The 12938-nt window shown below is 41.4% G+C and overlaps 1 protein-coding gene across 8 annotated transcripts in view; it reads right to left on the reverse strand.

The window, feature by feature from the left end:
- LOC143816760 (zinc finger protein 219-like) overlaps nt 1-12938 on the reverse strand; it is a 106745-nt gene that overhangs the window by 27445 nt on the left and 66362 nt on the right. The window lies entirely within an intron of this gene.

Genomic DNA, 12938 nt, shown 5'->3' on the forward strand with positions numbered 1-12938 from the left:
TGGAAAAACGTTGCTTGGTCTGATGAGTCTCGATTTCTGCTGCGACATTCGGATGGTAGGGTCAGAATTTGGCGTAAACAACATGAAAGCATGGATCCATCCTGCCTTGTATGGAGCATCTTTGGGATGTGCAGCCGACAAATCTGCGGCAACTGTGTGATGCCATCATGTCAATATGGACCAAAATCTCTGAGGAATGCTTCCAGCACCTTGTTGAATCTATGCCACGAAGAATTGAGGCAGTTCGGAAGGCAAAAGGGGGTCCAACCCGTTACTAGCATGGTGTACCTAATAAAGTGGCCGGTGAGTGTACTGACCAAATACTGATAGTATGAACGTGGCCTTACTGTTGCTCTCTTGATAATGCCTAACAAATACTGCTTTGTGGCCTAGGAAAAGCCCAGGATCCTCATGCTTCATCTCTGTATGAAGCTCCCATTTACCATAAAAGCGAAGTTTAATGAACAAATATTATACAAAAAAATCAACCAAGATTATATAACGACAGATCCACATGGTGAGTAGGAGGTAACATTCAATCATTCTTATGATAACAGCAACTTGATTCACACTGTCACAGCATTGGTTCTAGGTATAAGTAAGCTAGTGATGTGCAAACCGCCAGTATTAAAGGGTCTTTCACAAGATTTATCCCCTCTATATAGGACAAGGTATAGCTTACTGACTGCAGGGGGGCCAAGTCCTTGGGACTGCCAGCAATCCACGGAGGTCAAGTAAGCGAACCTCCACTCTATTTATTTACTACGCGACTGGCCGAGTACAGTGCTTCACTATTTCAGGCAGTCCCATAGACAATAAATGGAGAGAAGGTTAGCATGCTTGACCCTCACTTGATTCGGATAAGGCACCCATTCTCAAAATCACTGGAGTCACCAAGCGAGGCCTCACTGACTAGTGTACATACAGTATTTGCATGTCAGCATACACAAGTACATATTATTTCGGCACCTTGTGCTCGAAGATTTGTAAAGAACTAAGAGACATAAACTACCGTATGTCTATACATATATCTTGTGTCATTTAAGGTAGGGCTGTGGAGTGGGTAAAATATATAATTGGGTACAGTAGTTCAATACAGAATGTGCTGTAAATTTTTTCATAAGAATTTAGGAAAGTTATGAAATATCCTATAAATGTCTGTTCTGTTCTATTCCTGATCTAAGGGTCTCGGCTTTTAGATTAGATTAATCCGTGTTGCACTTTATGTACATGCTCAGTAGTGACCAGTGCTGTGGAGCTGGAGGTTTAGGTGAGATGAATCTGTGCTGTACTTTATGTACATGCTCAGTAGTGACCAGTGCTGTGGGGTCGGAGGTTTAGGTGAGATGAATCTGTGCCGCACTTTATGTACATGCTCCGTAGTGACCAGTGCTGTGGAGCTGGAGGTTTAGGTGAGATGAATCTGTGCTGCACTTTATGTACATGCTCAGTAGTGACCAGTGCTGTGGAGTCGGAGGTTTAGGTGAGATGAATCTGTGCTGTACTTTATATACATGCTCAGTAGTGACCAGTGCTGTGAGGTCGGAAGTTTAGGTGAGATGAATCTGTGCCGCACTTTATGTACATGCTCAGTAGTGAGGAAGTGCTGTGGAGTCGGAGTCATGAAGTCGGGATTCAGGGAAATTGAGTCGGAAGTTTGGCTTACCAACTCCACAGCCCTTCTTTAAGGACTCATTTACACTAGCCAAAGGTGGCTGTAGAAGAACCACTGACTGGCTATATGTTTGCTGACATGCGGTCATTTAACAGCCTGGTTAGACAAGTTGACAGCTCTTCCAATATGTACAGAAGACCAGTAATAGAACTCTCTGTGTGTATTGACATTCATCCTTCTCAGCAGCACTTGATCTGTTTACACAGGACAATGTACAGCTAAGAACAATTATTTTTAATGAAGCTTATAAATCATTTCACCCTACGAACGAGTATTTTGATTGACAGCCTCTTTAGACTTGCCGATTATCAAGAATCGTTGGTTTGTGATACCCAGCTAGTGTAAATGCACCTTAAGGGTACTGTCACACTAAACGATTTACCAACGATCACGACCAGCGATACGACCTGGCCGTGATCGTTGGTAAGTGGTTGTGTGGTCGCTGGGGAGCTGTCACACAGTCAGCTCTCCAGCGACCAACGATGCCGAGGGCCCCGGGTAACCAGGGTAAACATCGGGTTACTAAGCGCAGGGCCGCGCTTAGTAACCCGATGTTTACCGTGGTTACCAGCGTAATAGTAAAAAAAAACCAAAACAGTACATACTTACATTCCGGTGTCTGTCCCCCGGCGTTCTGCTTCTCTCCACTGTGTCTGTGCCAGCCGGAAAGCACAGCGGTGACGTCACCGCTGTGCTCGCTTTCCGGCTGGCCGGCGCTCACAGTGCAGAGAAGCAGAACGCCGGGGGACAGACACCGGAATGTAAGTATGTACTGTTTGTTTTTTTTTACTTTTACGCTGGTAACCACGGTAAACATCGGGTTACTAAGCGCGGCCCTGCGCTTAGTAACCCGATGTTTACCCTGGTTACAAGCGAACGCATCGCTGGATCGCTGTCACACACAACGATCCAGCGATGACAGCGGGAGATCCAGCGACGAAAGAAAGTTCCAAACGATCTGCTACGACGTACGATTCTCAGCAGGGTCCTTGATCGCTGCTGCGTGTCAGACACAGCGATATCGTATGGATATCGCTGGAACGTCACGGATCGTACCGTCGTAGCGACAAAAGTGCCACTGTGTGACAGTACCCTAAGTGTAACATAACACAGAGGGGTGCAGGACAACATGGTTTGTTTCTTGCATTCGAATGATATGATGCATAGTCTGTAAATTAAGAAATGCAAAGGAATCATCTAGATCACTAATCAAAGGAAAAACTATTTCAAAAATATGTACAAATACTGTACAGAAAATTTGGACAAATAAAAAGTGTTCACAAAAAAACAGCCCAAAAAATAAATAACTACGGTAGTTAAAAAAGTAGAACATACCTCCCATCCCCTGCACACCATCATCAACAATCTTGTGTAACACACATGCAACTTGCTCGGGTGTCAGGTGCTGATGCGATAACACATCTGTATCACACGAGAATGTACATTACAGATCCACCCTAGTCCTATCTGCTGCGATGCCTATACCAACAACTATTGTACATGGGTGCCCCATACTCCTGTGCAGATGCTGCATATGATCTAATGGATGCCTACAAAGACTGAGAATTACAATGAGCCCTTTGTTTGTCAGCAACTACATCAGACATTGGATAAAGTGCACATTTTGGTATCTCTATACATGGGAGAGTCACAGCATTATTTTCAGTTAGTTGTTATTGACATTACGTAAAGAAACTAGATTTGTGCATCCCTTATTGATTGCGCAAATCAAAGTTTTTCAAGAGGGAGATGCTTTAGGAAATGCCAGCTTTTCATGAAAACGTATTTTTTTGTGATTTTTGCCGTTTCCTCAATGCTTTTTCAGTGGTTTTGGTTACTGGAAATTTTTTATAGTTTTCTGTAGTGTCCTTTTGCACGAGAATTTTTTTGGACTTTTTTTTTACCCCACTCAGCAATGAAGAAACCACAAGCGTTTTTTGAAGCATAAATACTTGTACAATGCTAAAAAAAGATGTGCAGGAGTTTTCTGGTCGTCTTTTTAGCTTTCCTATTGCCTTGTAATAGCATAGAGCAACTTTAGAGAAGAAAGCGCCTGAAGAATGGTCATCTCACTTCCTATAACCATTTGGTGTCTTTGGAAACCTTAAGAGGTTAAAAGACGCCCAAAAGGCTGAACGCATGAACAACAGGTCGTTTTTACATAGAAATGTCTATGTTCATTCTTCTGAGCATTTTCTGGGCGCTTTTTCAGGTGAGTTTCAGAGTGGACCTGCCTAAAAAAGGCAGCGATTGTACATACTTAGTGGAACTAGAGAATGTCCATTCAACATTTACAAGTAAAGCACAATTGCAAAACTATATGAAATTAGCCAAGAAATAAATAACTGACCAAAACAAACCTACAGACTAAATAATCGATTCAATAGATTAGGATATATTAGCTGGAACAAAAGGAGCATCACATACACAAGAGGAGGCCAATGGATATGGATGTCATACATTGCATCAGTGAACAGTACAAGGGAACCCTACATAACCAAAACATGTATAGCAAGGAGGTACTGACCCAATTATTGCAAGATATATAAAAATGCAGGAAACCATAGGAAACGATATTAGAAATACCAAGAAACCTCCATGAAATAAGCAATGTTTTACAGACTACAATACAGTGCCAAGTTCCGCTTGTTGTTGATTCTTCACCAAAAATTTACATTTGGTATCTTTATGTTTGAAGCATGATATGTGGGAAAAGGTTTAAAAGTTCCAGGGGGCCGAATACTTTCGCAAGGCACTATAGTTAATCTCCCATCTCCTTAGTGAACCTTTCACAGCAGCTTCTTCTGTGGGTCCGTTACCTTCTTGCAGTGAGTGTTAAGTTTTCCCTATTAGGGTACGTTCACACAGGACTTTTTTGCTGCTTTTTTTTGCTGCTTTTTTTTATGCTAATTTAGGTGCGTTTTTTTGGTGCGTTTTTGGTGCGTTTTTTGGGTATGTTCACACAGGACTTTTTTGCTGCAGATTTTTGCTGCTTTTTTTATGCCAATTTTCAGCTGCTAGGACACCTCATAATGGCTCTTTACACCTTACTACCAGGAACTCCCTCACAATAGATCACAATCAGGACACCTCACAATGGCTCTTCACACCTCACAATGGCTCACAATGGCTCTTCACACCTCACTACCAGGAACTCCCTCACAATAGATCACAATCAGGACACCTCACAATGGCTCTTCACACCTGACAATGGCTCACAATGGCTCTTCACACCTCACTACCAGGAACTCCCTCACAATAGATCACAATCAGGACACCTCACAATGGCTCTTCACACCTCACAATGGCTCACAATGGCTCTAACCACACCCCTAAGCTCTTGGCTGTGAGATCCCTTCCTGCTGGCCATGATTTTCTGCACAAAAAAAGCAGCAAATAATGCTACATGCGTTTTTTCAGCGTTTTTGCAGCGTTTTTTTCATCACCCATTCAAGTCAATGGGTGAAAAAACGCTGCAAAAACGCTGCAAAAACGCTGAAAGAAGTGACATGCCCTATGTCCAAAAAAAGCAGCAAAGCAGAAAAAACTGATCAAACAAAAAACCAACGTGTGTGCATGAGATTTCTGAAATCTCATAGGCTTTACTGGTACTGTAAAAAGCAGCTGAAAATTAGCATAAAAAAAAGCAGCAAAAAAAAGCAGCAAAAAAGTCCTGTGTGAACGTACCCTTAATGTTCACTGCTGCAATGTATAATATGCAGACCTAATTGCCTCCGCTTCTGGGTGTGATTTTCCTTATTTCTAAGCTTGTATTTTCATGACATATACTCTAATAAAGATGAATGTACTGTACAAATTTTAAAATGATGGCCTGTTTGCTATGGTTGTACTGATCTTTCATCAGTAAATTTGAGACACAGCTGTAAATGTAAAATGCAGCAATAAAACAATTATTCCCCTGTAAAAATTATCATTTCAGTAGTATCACCGAGTCCTGGTCAAGAAGGAGTTTATAATGGGCTTCATTCAAAACAGGAAATTCAGTTTTAGGTAAATCCCCCCTTGTTCTCATTGTCCATACATTCCAAGCTATAGTGACGAGACGTCTGGGGTTGGGTAGTTTGGAGTAAGGAGTGGTGACTGAATTTTATTTTGGTTTGTGTTATATTTTATATGTGAGAAAAAACACTCTACATGGAATTCTCACTGGATTTTGTTGATGTATTTCTTACCAGGAGGAACTCTAGCAGGATCTTTATGGTATTTATTAGTCTGTACAGAAACATTTATAGTTTAAAGGGGTATTTCAGTGAAAAATATGCATTCCCTGTACACTGTGTAGGTGATAAAAATTAGATCAGTGGGAGTCCAGCTGCTGGGAACCTCAAAGATTGCTAGTTGAGCATACATCTTGCAAGTCCGTTCCCACTCCATGAAAGTGATGGGAAGAGCAGATCATGTGTCTGTGTACAACCGGGGTAAGAACTCCACATATCTAAAGCTGGCAATACACAAGATAGATGTCAGACAAATGTTTGGTTGGCAGACAGCTACCACCCTGAAGCTCCCAATACATATAAGAGCTTGGCTAGGCAGAGCGTTCTTGTCTTTTCAAATGGGAGAGAGGAGAAAAACGCTGCCAGACTCTTCTTCCCTGAAACTAAAAGGATCAGCCACTGAAATTACAACCCACAATCCTTTGGCATTTGTTGGGGAGAGTTGGGAGGTCTCCATATGTTTGGCTGACTCCACAGAAAATGGCGGGTTCAGGTGACTTTCATCTAATGTTTGACTGTAAAATATTTTAATAATGCGTCCATAAAAACCTGTACTCTATTTATGGTTACAATCACACTGGCTTTGATACAGTAAACTATATGGACATGCTCTTGTTTGGGATCTTGCCATGTGTTGACAAAAATTAAACTGAGCAAATATGTCTCCTGCCCTGGAGTTTAGCCCTGACAGGATGTACTGTAGGTCATGCAGACCATGAGGCTTTTACTGAGGCTTCATAAATACTGATTTCATACAGTGGTGGAAAAAGCATTTTTTCTGTCAGTTTTCCCAAAAAGCTAAATTTGCCATGTTCCATTGGACGTTGTATGCACAGAGCTCTGCTCCTACAGGTGCAGTGCCATATGATGCCTCTGTACAGGCTAAGGGTAAATTCACAGATGGCAGAATTGAAGCTGAGTTTCTAAAATCAGCTAAGTGCAAGTAAGCCCTCCATCGCCATACAGCACAGAAATAACCGAGGAAATCCACAGCATAAATCGATCAGATTGCAGATTTGAAATCTATGGCGTGTCAGCATATGATGCAGATATCACAGCGGATTTTGCCATTGCAATGCAAGGGGTGAAATGTACTGCAGGGTTTCCAAAACAAAAACTAGTGTTTTTTGCTGTTCTAGATTCCCCACAGCAGACAGGTCCCACGGGAACATAATGCATGCACAAATGCATGCTTCACTTGTGCTATCATCCTGTTATGCAAAGTCAGGTAAACCAAAGACCCTCCTTTTTCCTATATTTTTATTGCATACCGCCATATTTCCCCCCAACACCACCTTAAAATATCTACTGTTCAAAAAGGTCTGCAACAAATCCAGCCTCAAGTTAGATACTAGTGTGTAATAACTATTTGTGCCACGAATCACCCTTCATTGTAACCATGTGTCACACGGTCTTCACTTTCTGCCCATTACCTCATTCCCCTTATTCTATGCTAACAGTGGAAATAATGAAGCATTGTGTCTTTGATTTATTGAGCAGAACTACAGACCTATCCTCCAGACCTTCAGGGCTAATAATACAGTGACCCTATGAATTATTACTGGAAGCCTTGCAGTGATGTGGGACATTGGTCTGATTTTTCACAATTCTATGTTCACCATTTGCCGATTTATTCAATATTTCATCTTACATCAGGCATACGATGACTATTTCTTTGTATGTGTGTATATGTATATCGGCAGTGCCTTTTTATGGCTGTAAATCTGTTCACCTCCCCATTGACTGTAAATTGGAGAAAAACAGAAAACTGAGCCGCAGTACAACTTGAAAACATGCATGATGTAAAAGCATGTTCACACTGGCCATGGAAACAAACAAAACCTAAGAAAAGACAATGTGTGCATATACCCTAATGAAAATAAATAAGTAATAAAGCAAGTGCATTAAATAACATAGGGTATTTAGTAAACACTGTTTTTGATCAAAAAAGCATAAAGCTGTTCCACCGCGACAAGCTATACCCAATTGGGACAGTACCTACACTCTCTAATGTTGAAACCTACCTAGAGTGAACAGTGGAAGAGAGTAACCAGGTCCCAACCGGACACCCAGCTTTGGAGGGACTGTATATGAACTGCCCAGCTCAGCAGTTCATATACAGCTCCTCGAAAGCTGGGTGTCCGGTCCCCATTCTGGTGGTCTATGTGATCTTTTTTCTGCAGTGTTGCTGTGCCAACACGGGCATGTGAACACTGCAGCCAATCAATGACTTCAGTGGTAAGGGAGGCGCAATTCAGGTGTGCCCAAATAGGCTAGTGATTGGCTGCAGCAGTCACATGTGCATGGCTGACATTTCATCACTGCAGAACAGTTCACAAAGACCAGCAGGACACCAGAGCGACAGCACTGGTGCAAATGGGAAATTACCAGGTGAGTATAAGAATTTTTTCTTTTACAACATTTCCTGCTTTGTGGCTATTTTTTCTTAATTTGGACGACTCCTTTTAAGTAACTGTATGTATTTGTGAATTGCTCCCCGCTCACCAGCACTTGAGCTGGACAAACTTGAGCATTGGAGGAATAAAGCACAATTATGTATTTAACCCATTTTGTGTTTGTGGTACGAGTGCCCGATGGGTGTAGTAGACTCCTGTTGAGTCCAGTAAAAACCAAATACATTTCTTAACATGGCGGCCTGTGGATGGATGTCACCATGAAGAATCTATCACAGGCAAACGGATACAATTCAAGCCTATGGGTGATGGATACCTGTGATATATGCCCAACAGTGGCATCCGTGATCCACAGGCTATAATGCCATCCGCTGATCTTTCTGTTCCACATACTATTATAGTGTACTAGATTGTGGCCCGATTCTAACGCATCGGGTATTCTAGAATATGCATGTCCCCGTAGTATATGGACAATGATGATTCCAGAATTCGTGGCAGACTGCTCGTCGCTGATTGGTCGAGGCAACCTTTATGACATCATCATCGCCATGCTGTGTCCGTCGCTGATTGGTCGAGGCCTGGCCTTTATGACATCATCGTCGCCATGCTGTGCCCGTCGCCTGGCGGCCTCGACCAATCAGAGACGCGGGATTTCCAGGACAGAAAGACAGACAGACAGACAGACAGACAGACAGACAGACAGAATTCTAGAATATGCATGTCCCCGTAGTATGTGATTCGCGGCAGACTGTGCCCGTCGCTGATTGGTCGAGGCAACCTTTATGACATCATCGTCGCCATGGCAACCATTATGACATCATCGTCGCCATGCTGTGCCCATCTCTGATTGGTCGAGGCCGCCCGACAAACCGTCGACCACTCCATATAAGGTATGGTCTACAAACCGCCGACCACTCCATATAAGGTATGGTCTACAAACCGCCGACCACTCCATATAAGGTATGGTCTACAAACCGCCGACCACTCCATATAAGGTATGGTCTACAAACCGCCGACCACTCCATATAAGGTATGGTCTACAAACCGCCGACCACTCCATATAAGGTATCCTGTTTGTAGACCATACCTTATATGGAGTGATTTCCAGGACAGACAGACAGACAGACAGACAGACAGACAGACAGACGGAAAAACCCTTAGACAATTATATATATAGATGGGTGACAGATGCATCTTAGGCACTTGTTACATTCTCCATTTACAGTCAGGAAGATTTCCCCATGCATACAGTATGTTAAACAGAGCCCAAAAAAAGCTATGTGAACATGGCCTTATTTAACTACCCAGTCATACGACTTTATTAAACAGAGCTGGTGTGATTATACAAATGAATCATATGGACAGTGTGCAGACTACATTCACGCATCTATTTTTCTCATCTGTGTCACCCATAGATTTCAATGAAACAATTCACACATCTGTTATATATAAGCAAATGCGAATGTCCATTCCGTTACACTCAGTGCATGTCCTAGACTCATCCATTTTTGCTGATCAAAATCGGCCATTCAAATCTAAGGGCATCCACCAAGAACTAATATAAAAACAAGAACATCCATTCTCCATCAATTTGTAACTCATCCAGTGCTCCTTGTCAATGGGGAAAAAAGTTGACAGTTTAAAGGGAACCAGTCACCAAGAAAATGAATTCCAGTCTGCGCGCACCATTTGTAGACCAGGGAAAGTGGAGTAGATTGATATATAGTTTTGTGCGATTCAGTATAATCTTTTTCATCATTCAATACTCGTCCTATCAGTGTTTGACAACTTTCTACACGTGCTTCTCGCAAAATTAGAATATCATCAAAAAGTTAATTTGTTTCAGTTCTTCAATACAAAAAGTGAAACTCATATTATATGGAGTCATTACAAACTGAGTGATCTATTTCAAGTGTTTATTTCTGTTAATGTTGATAATTATGGCTTACAGCCAGTAAAAACCCAAAAGTCAATATCTCAGTAAATTAGAATCATTAAAAAACACCTGCAAAGGCTTCCAAAGCATTTAAAAAGGCCCCTTAGTCTGTTTCATTAGGCTCCACAATCATGGGGAAGACTGCTGACGTGACACATGTCCAGAAGGCAGTCATTGACACACTCCACAAGGAGTGTAAGCCACAAAAGGTCATTGCTAAAGAATCTGGCTGTTCACAGTGTGCTGTATCCAAGCATATTAATGGAAAGTTGATTGGAAGGAAAAAGTGTGGTAGAAAAAGGTGCACAAGCATCCGGGATAACCTTGAAAGGACTGTTAAGAAAAGATCATTCAAATTTTTTGGGGAGATTCACAAGCAGTGGACTGGTGCTGGAGGCATTTCAAGAGTCATCACACACAGACGTATCCAGGACATGGGCTACAAGTGTCACATTCCTTGTGTCAAGTCACTCATGACTAATAGACAATGTCAGAAGCGTCTTACCTGGGCCAAGGAGTAAAAAACTGGACTGTTGCTCAGTGGTCCTAGGTGCTGTTTTCATATGAAAGGCAATTTTACATTTCATTTGGAAATCAAGGTCCCAGAGTCTGGAGGAAGAGTGGAGAGGCACATAATCCAAGCTGTTTGAGGTCTAGTGTGAAGTTTCCACAAACAGTGCTGGTTTGGGGAGCCATGTCATCTGCTGGTGTAGGTCCACTGTGTTTTATCAAGACCAAAGTCAGCACAGCTGTCTACCAGGAGATTTTAGAGCACTTCATGCTTCCCTCTGCGGACAAACTTTTTGGAGATGGAAATTTCATTCTCCAGCAGGACTTGGCACCTGTCCACACTGCCAAAAGTACCAATACCTGGTTTAAAAACAACAGAATCACTGTGCTTGATTGGCCAGCAAACTCGCCTAACCTTGACCCCATAGATAATCTATGGAGTATTGTCAAGAGGAAGATGGGAGACACCAGACCCAACAATGCAGATGAGCTGAAGGCTGATATCAAAGCAACCTGGGCTTCCATAACACCTCAGCAGTACCACAGGCTGATTGCCTCCATGCCACGCTGCATTGATGCAGTAATTGATGCAAAAGGAGCCCCAACCATGTATTGAGTGCATTTACTGAACAAACATTTCAGTAGGCCAACATTTTGGATGTTAAAATAATTTTTTAAAGCTGGTTATTAAAGTATTCTAATTTACTGAGATAATGACTTTTGGGTTTTCATTGACTGTAAGCCATCATCATCAACATTAACAGAAATAAACAATTGAAATAGATCACTCTGTAATGACTCTATATAATATGAGTTTCACTTTTTGTATTGAAGAACTGAAATAAATTAACTTTTTGATGATATTCTAATTTTGTGAGAAGCACCTGTAGAAAGTTGTCAAACACTGATAGGACGGCCCACTGGACCGAAAATTTCAGAGTATTGAATGATGAAAAACATAGATTATACTGAATGTCACAAAACTATATATCAATCTACTCACTAACAAGATCGCCCACTGGACCAAAGCAGAGGTTTAAGTGATTAAATCACAAGCTATACCGAATATTTTCTCACAAAACTATATATCAATCTACTCTGCTCCCCCTGCTCTATAACATGGGGCCTGAAAATTAGACTGCATTCCTTTAACTGCTTAATTTTTAAAAATGGACATGGAAAAAAAACAGAATCAAAACAGAGGCAAAATGGACACACAAAAGAGAAAAACAATCCATTTTTGATGAATGTAATAACAGAAACAGATGTGTGAATGTAGCCTTAGAGTTAATGATTTAAAAATTAGGACACAATGACTTCATCTATGCCCTGCTGTATGATATCAATGTTTTCTAGAAAATGCACACATCACAGTCTTCAATTATTATGCTTCTATGTACAAAACTATCTGTATCACATAGACATTATCAAATGTTAAATCTTAGTAATAACCCAACGTATTTATTAATTTTTTTTTTATTTATTGCACATACATACACGCACATTTGTATATACACATTGTATGTATATATATATATATATATATATATATATATATATATATATATATACATACACACACACACCTATAAACTATAGAATAAAGCTCAGGTGAGTCATACGAGTGACCCCGTGCTAGCACTACACACAGCGGTTTCTACACCATTATTTGTTGGTCTCAGTACGATTGCTAGAGATGGCATGCTTATTGTGTGGTCTGGGCAATTACATATTCTCTCGAGGATTTAACATGTTGGTGTGTTTACAGTCTGCTGATAATTACCAAATACATTGGTTAGTCTAAGTGAATATGAGGTTGCCGGAGGAGAGGTCGTGATAGTATGCTCCAGGCGGGGAAGAATAGATCAGCCCTATATGATGAAACAGCTCTACCATTAGAGCCATTAGTGTAATAAGTCATCAGGTGTATGCCGCTTTCCTCTGGTGAACACCAAGGCCAGTAATATCAGCTGTGTGGTCACCATGTGTTCCCTACGGGGATGCACCATGTGGTTAGCACAGTTTCACCTGCCATTCCCTAGATGCACCAGATGGGTGGCTGGCTCTTCTATGATTTTCAGAGCTCCAGGATACTTTGGAGAAATGATATGTGACATGGAGCATTTTCACACCAGGAGGTCCTCCTGTATTACATTATGTCACAT

This window comes from Ranitomeya variabilis, chromosome 1 (assembly GCF_051348905.1).
Source record: "Ranitomeya variabilis isolate aRanVar5 chromosome 1, aRanVar5.hap1, whole genome shotgun sequence".
In the NCBI taxonomy this organism is placed as follows: Eukaryota; Metazoa; Chordata; class Amphibia; order Anura; family Dendrobatidae; genus Ranitomeya; species Ranitomeya variabilis.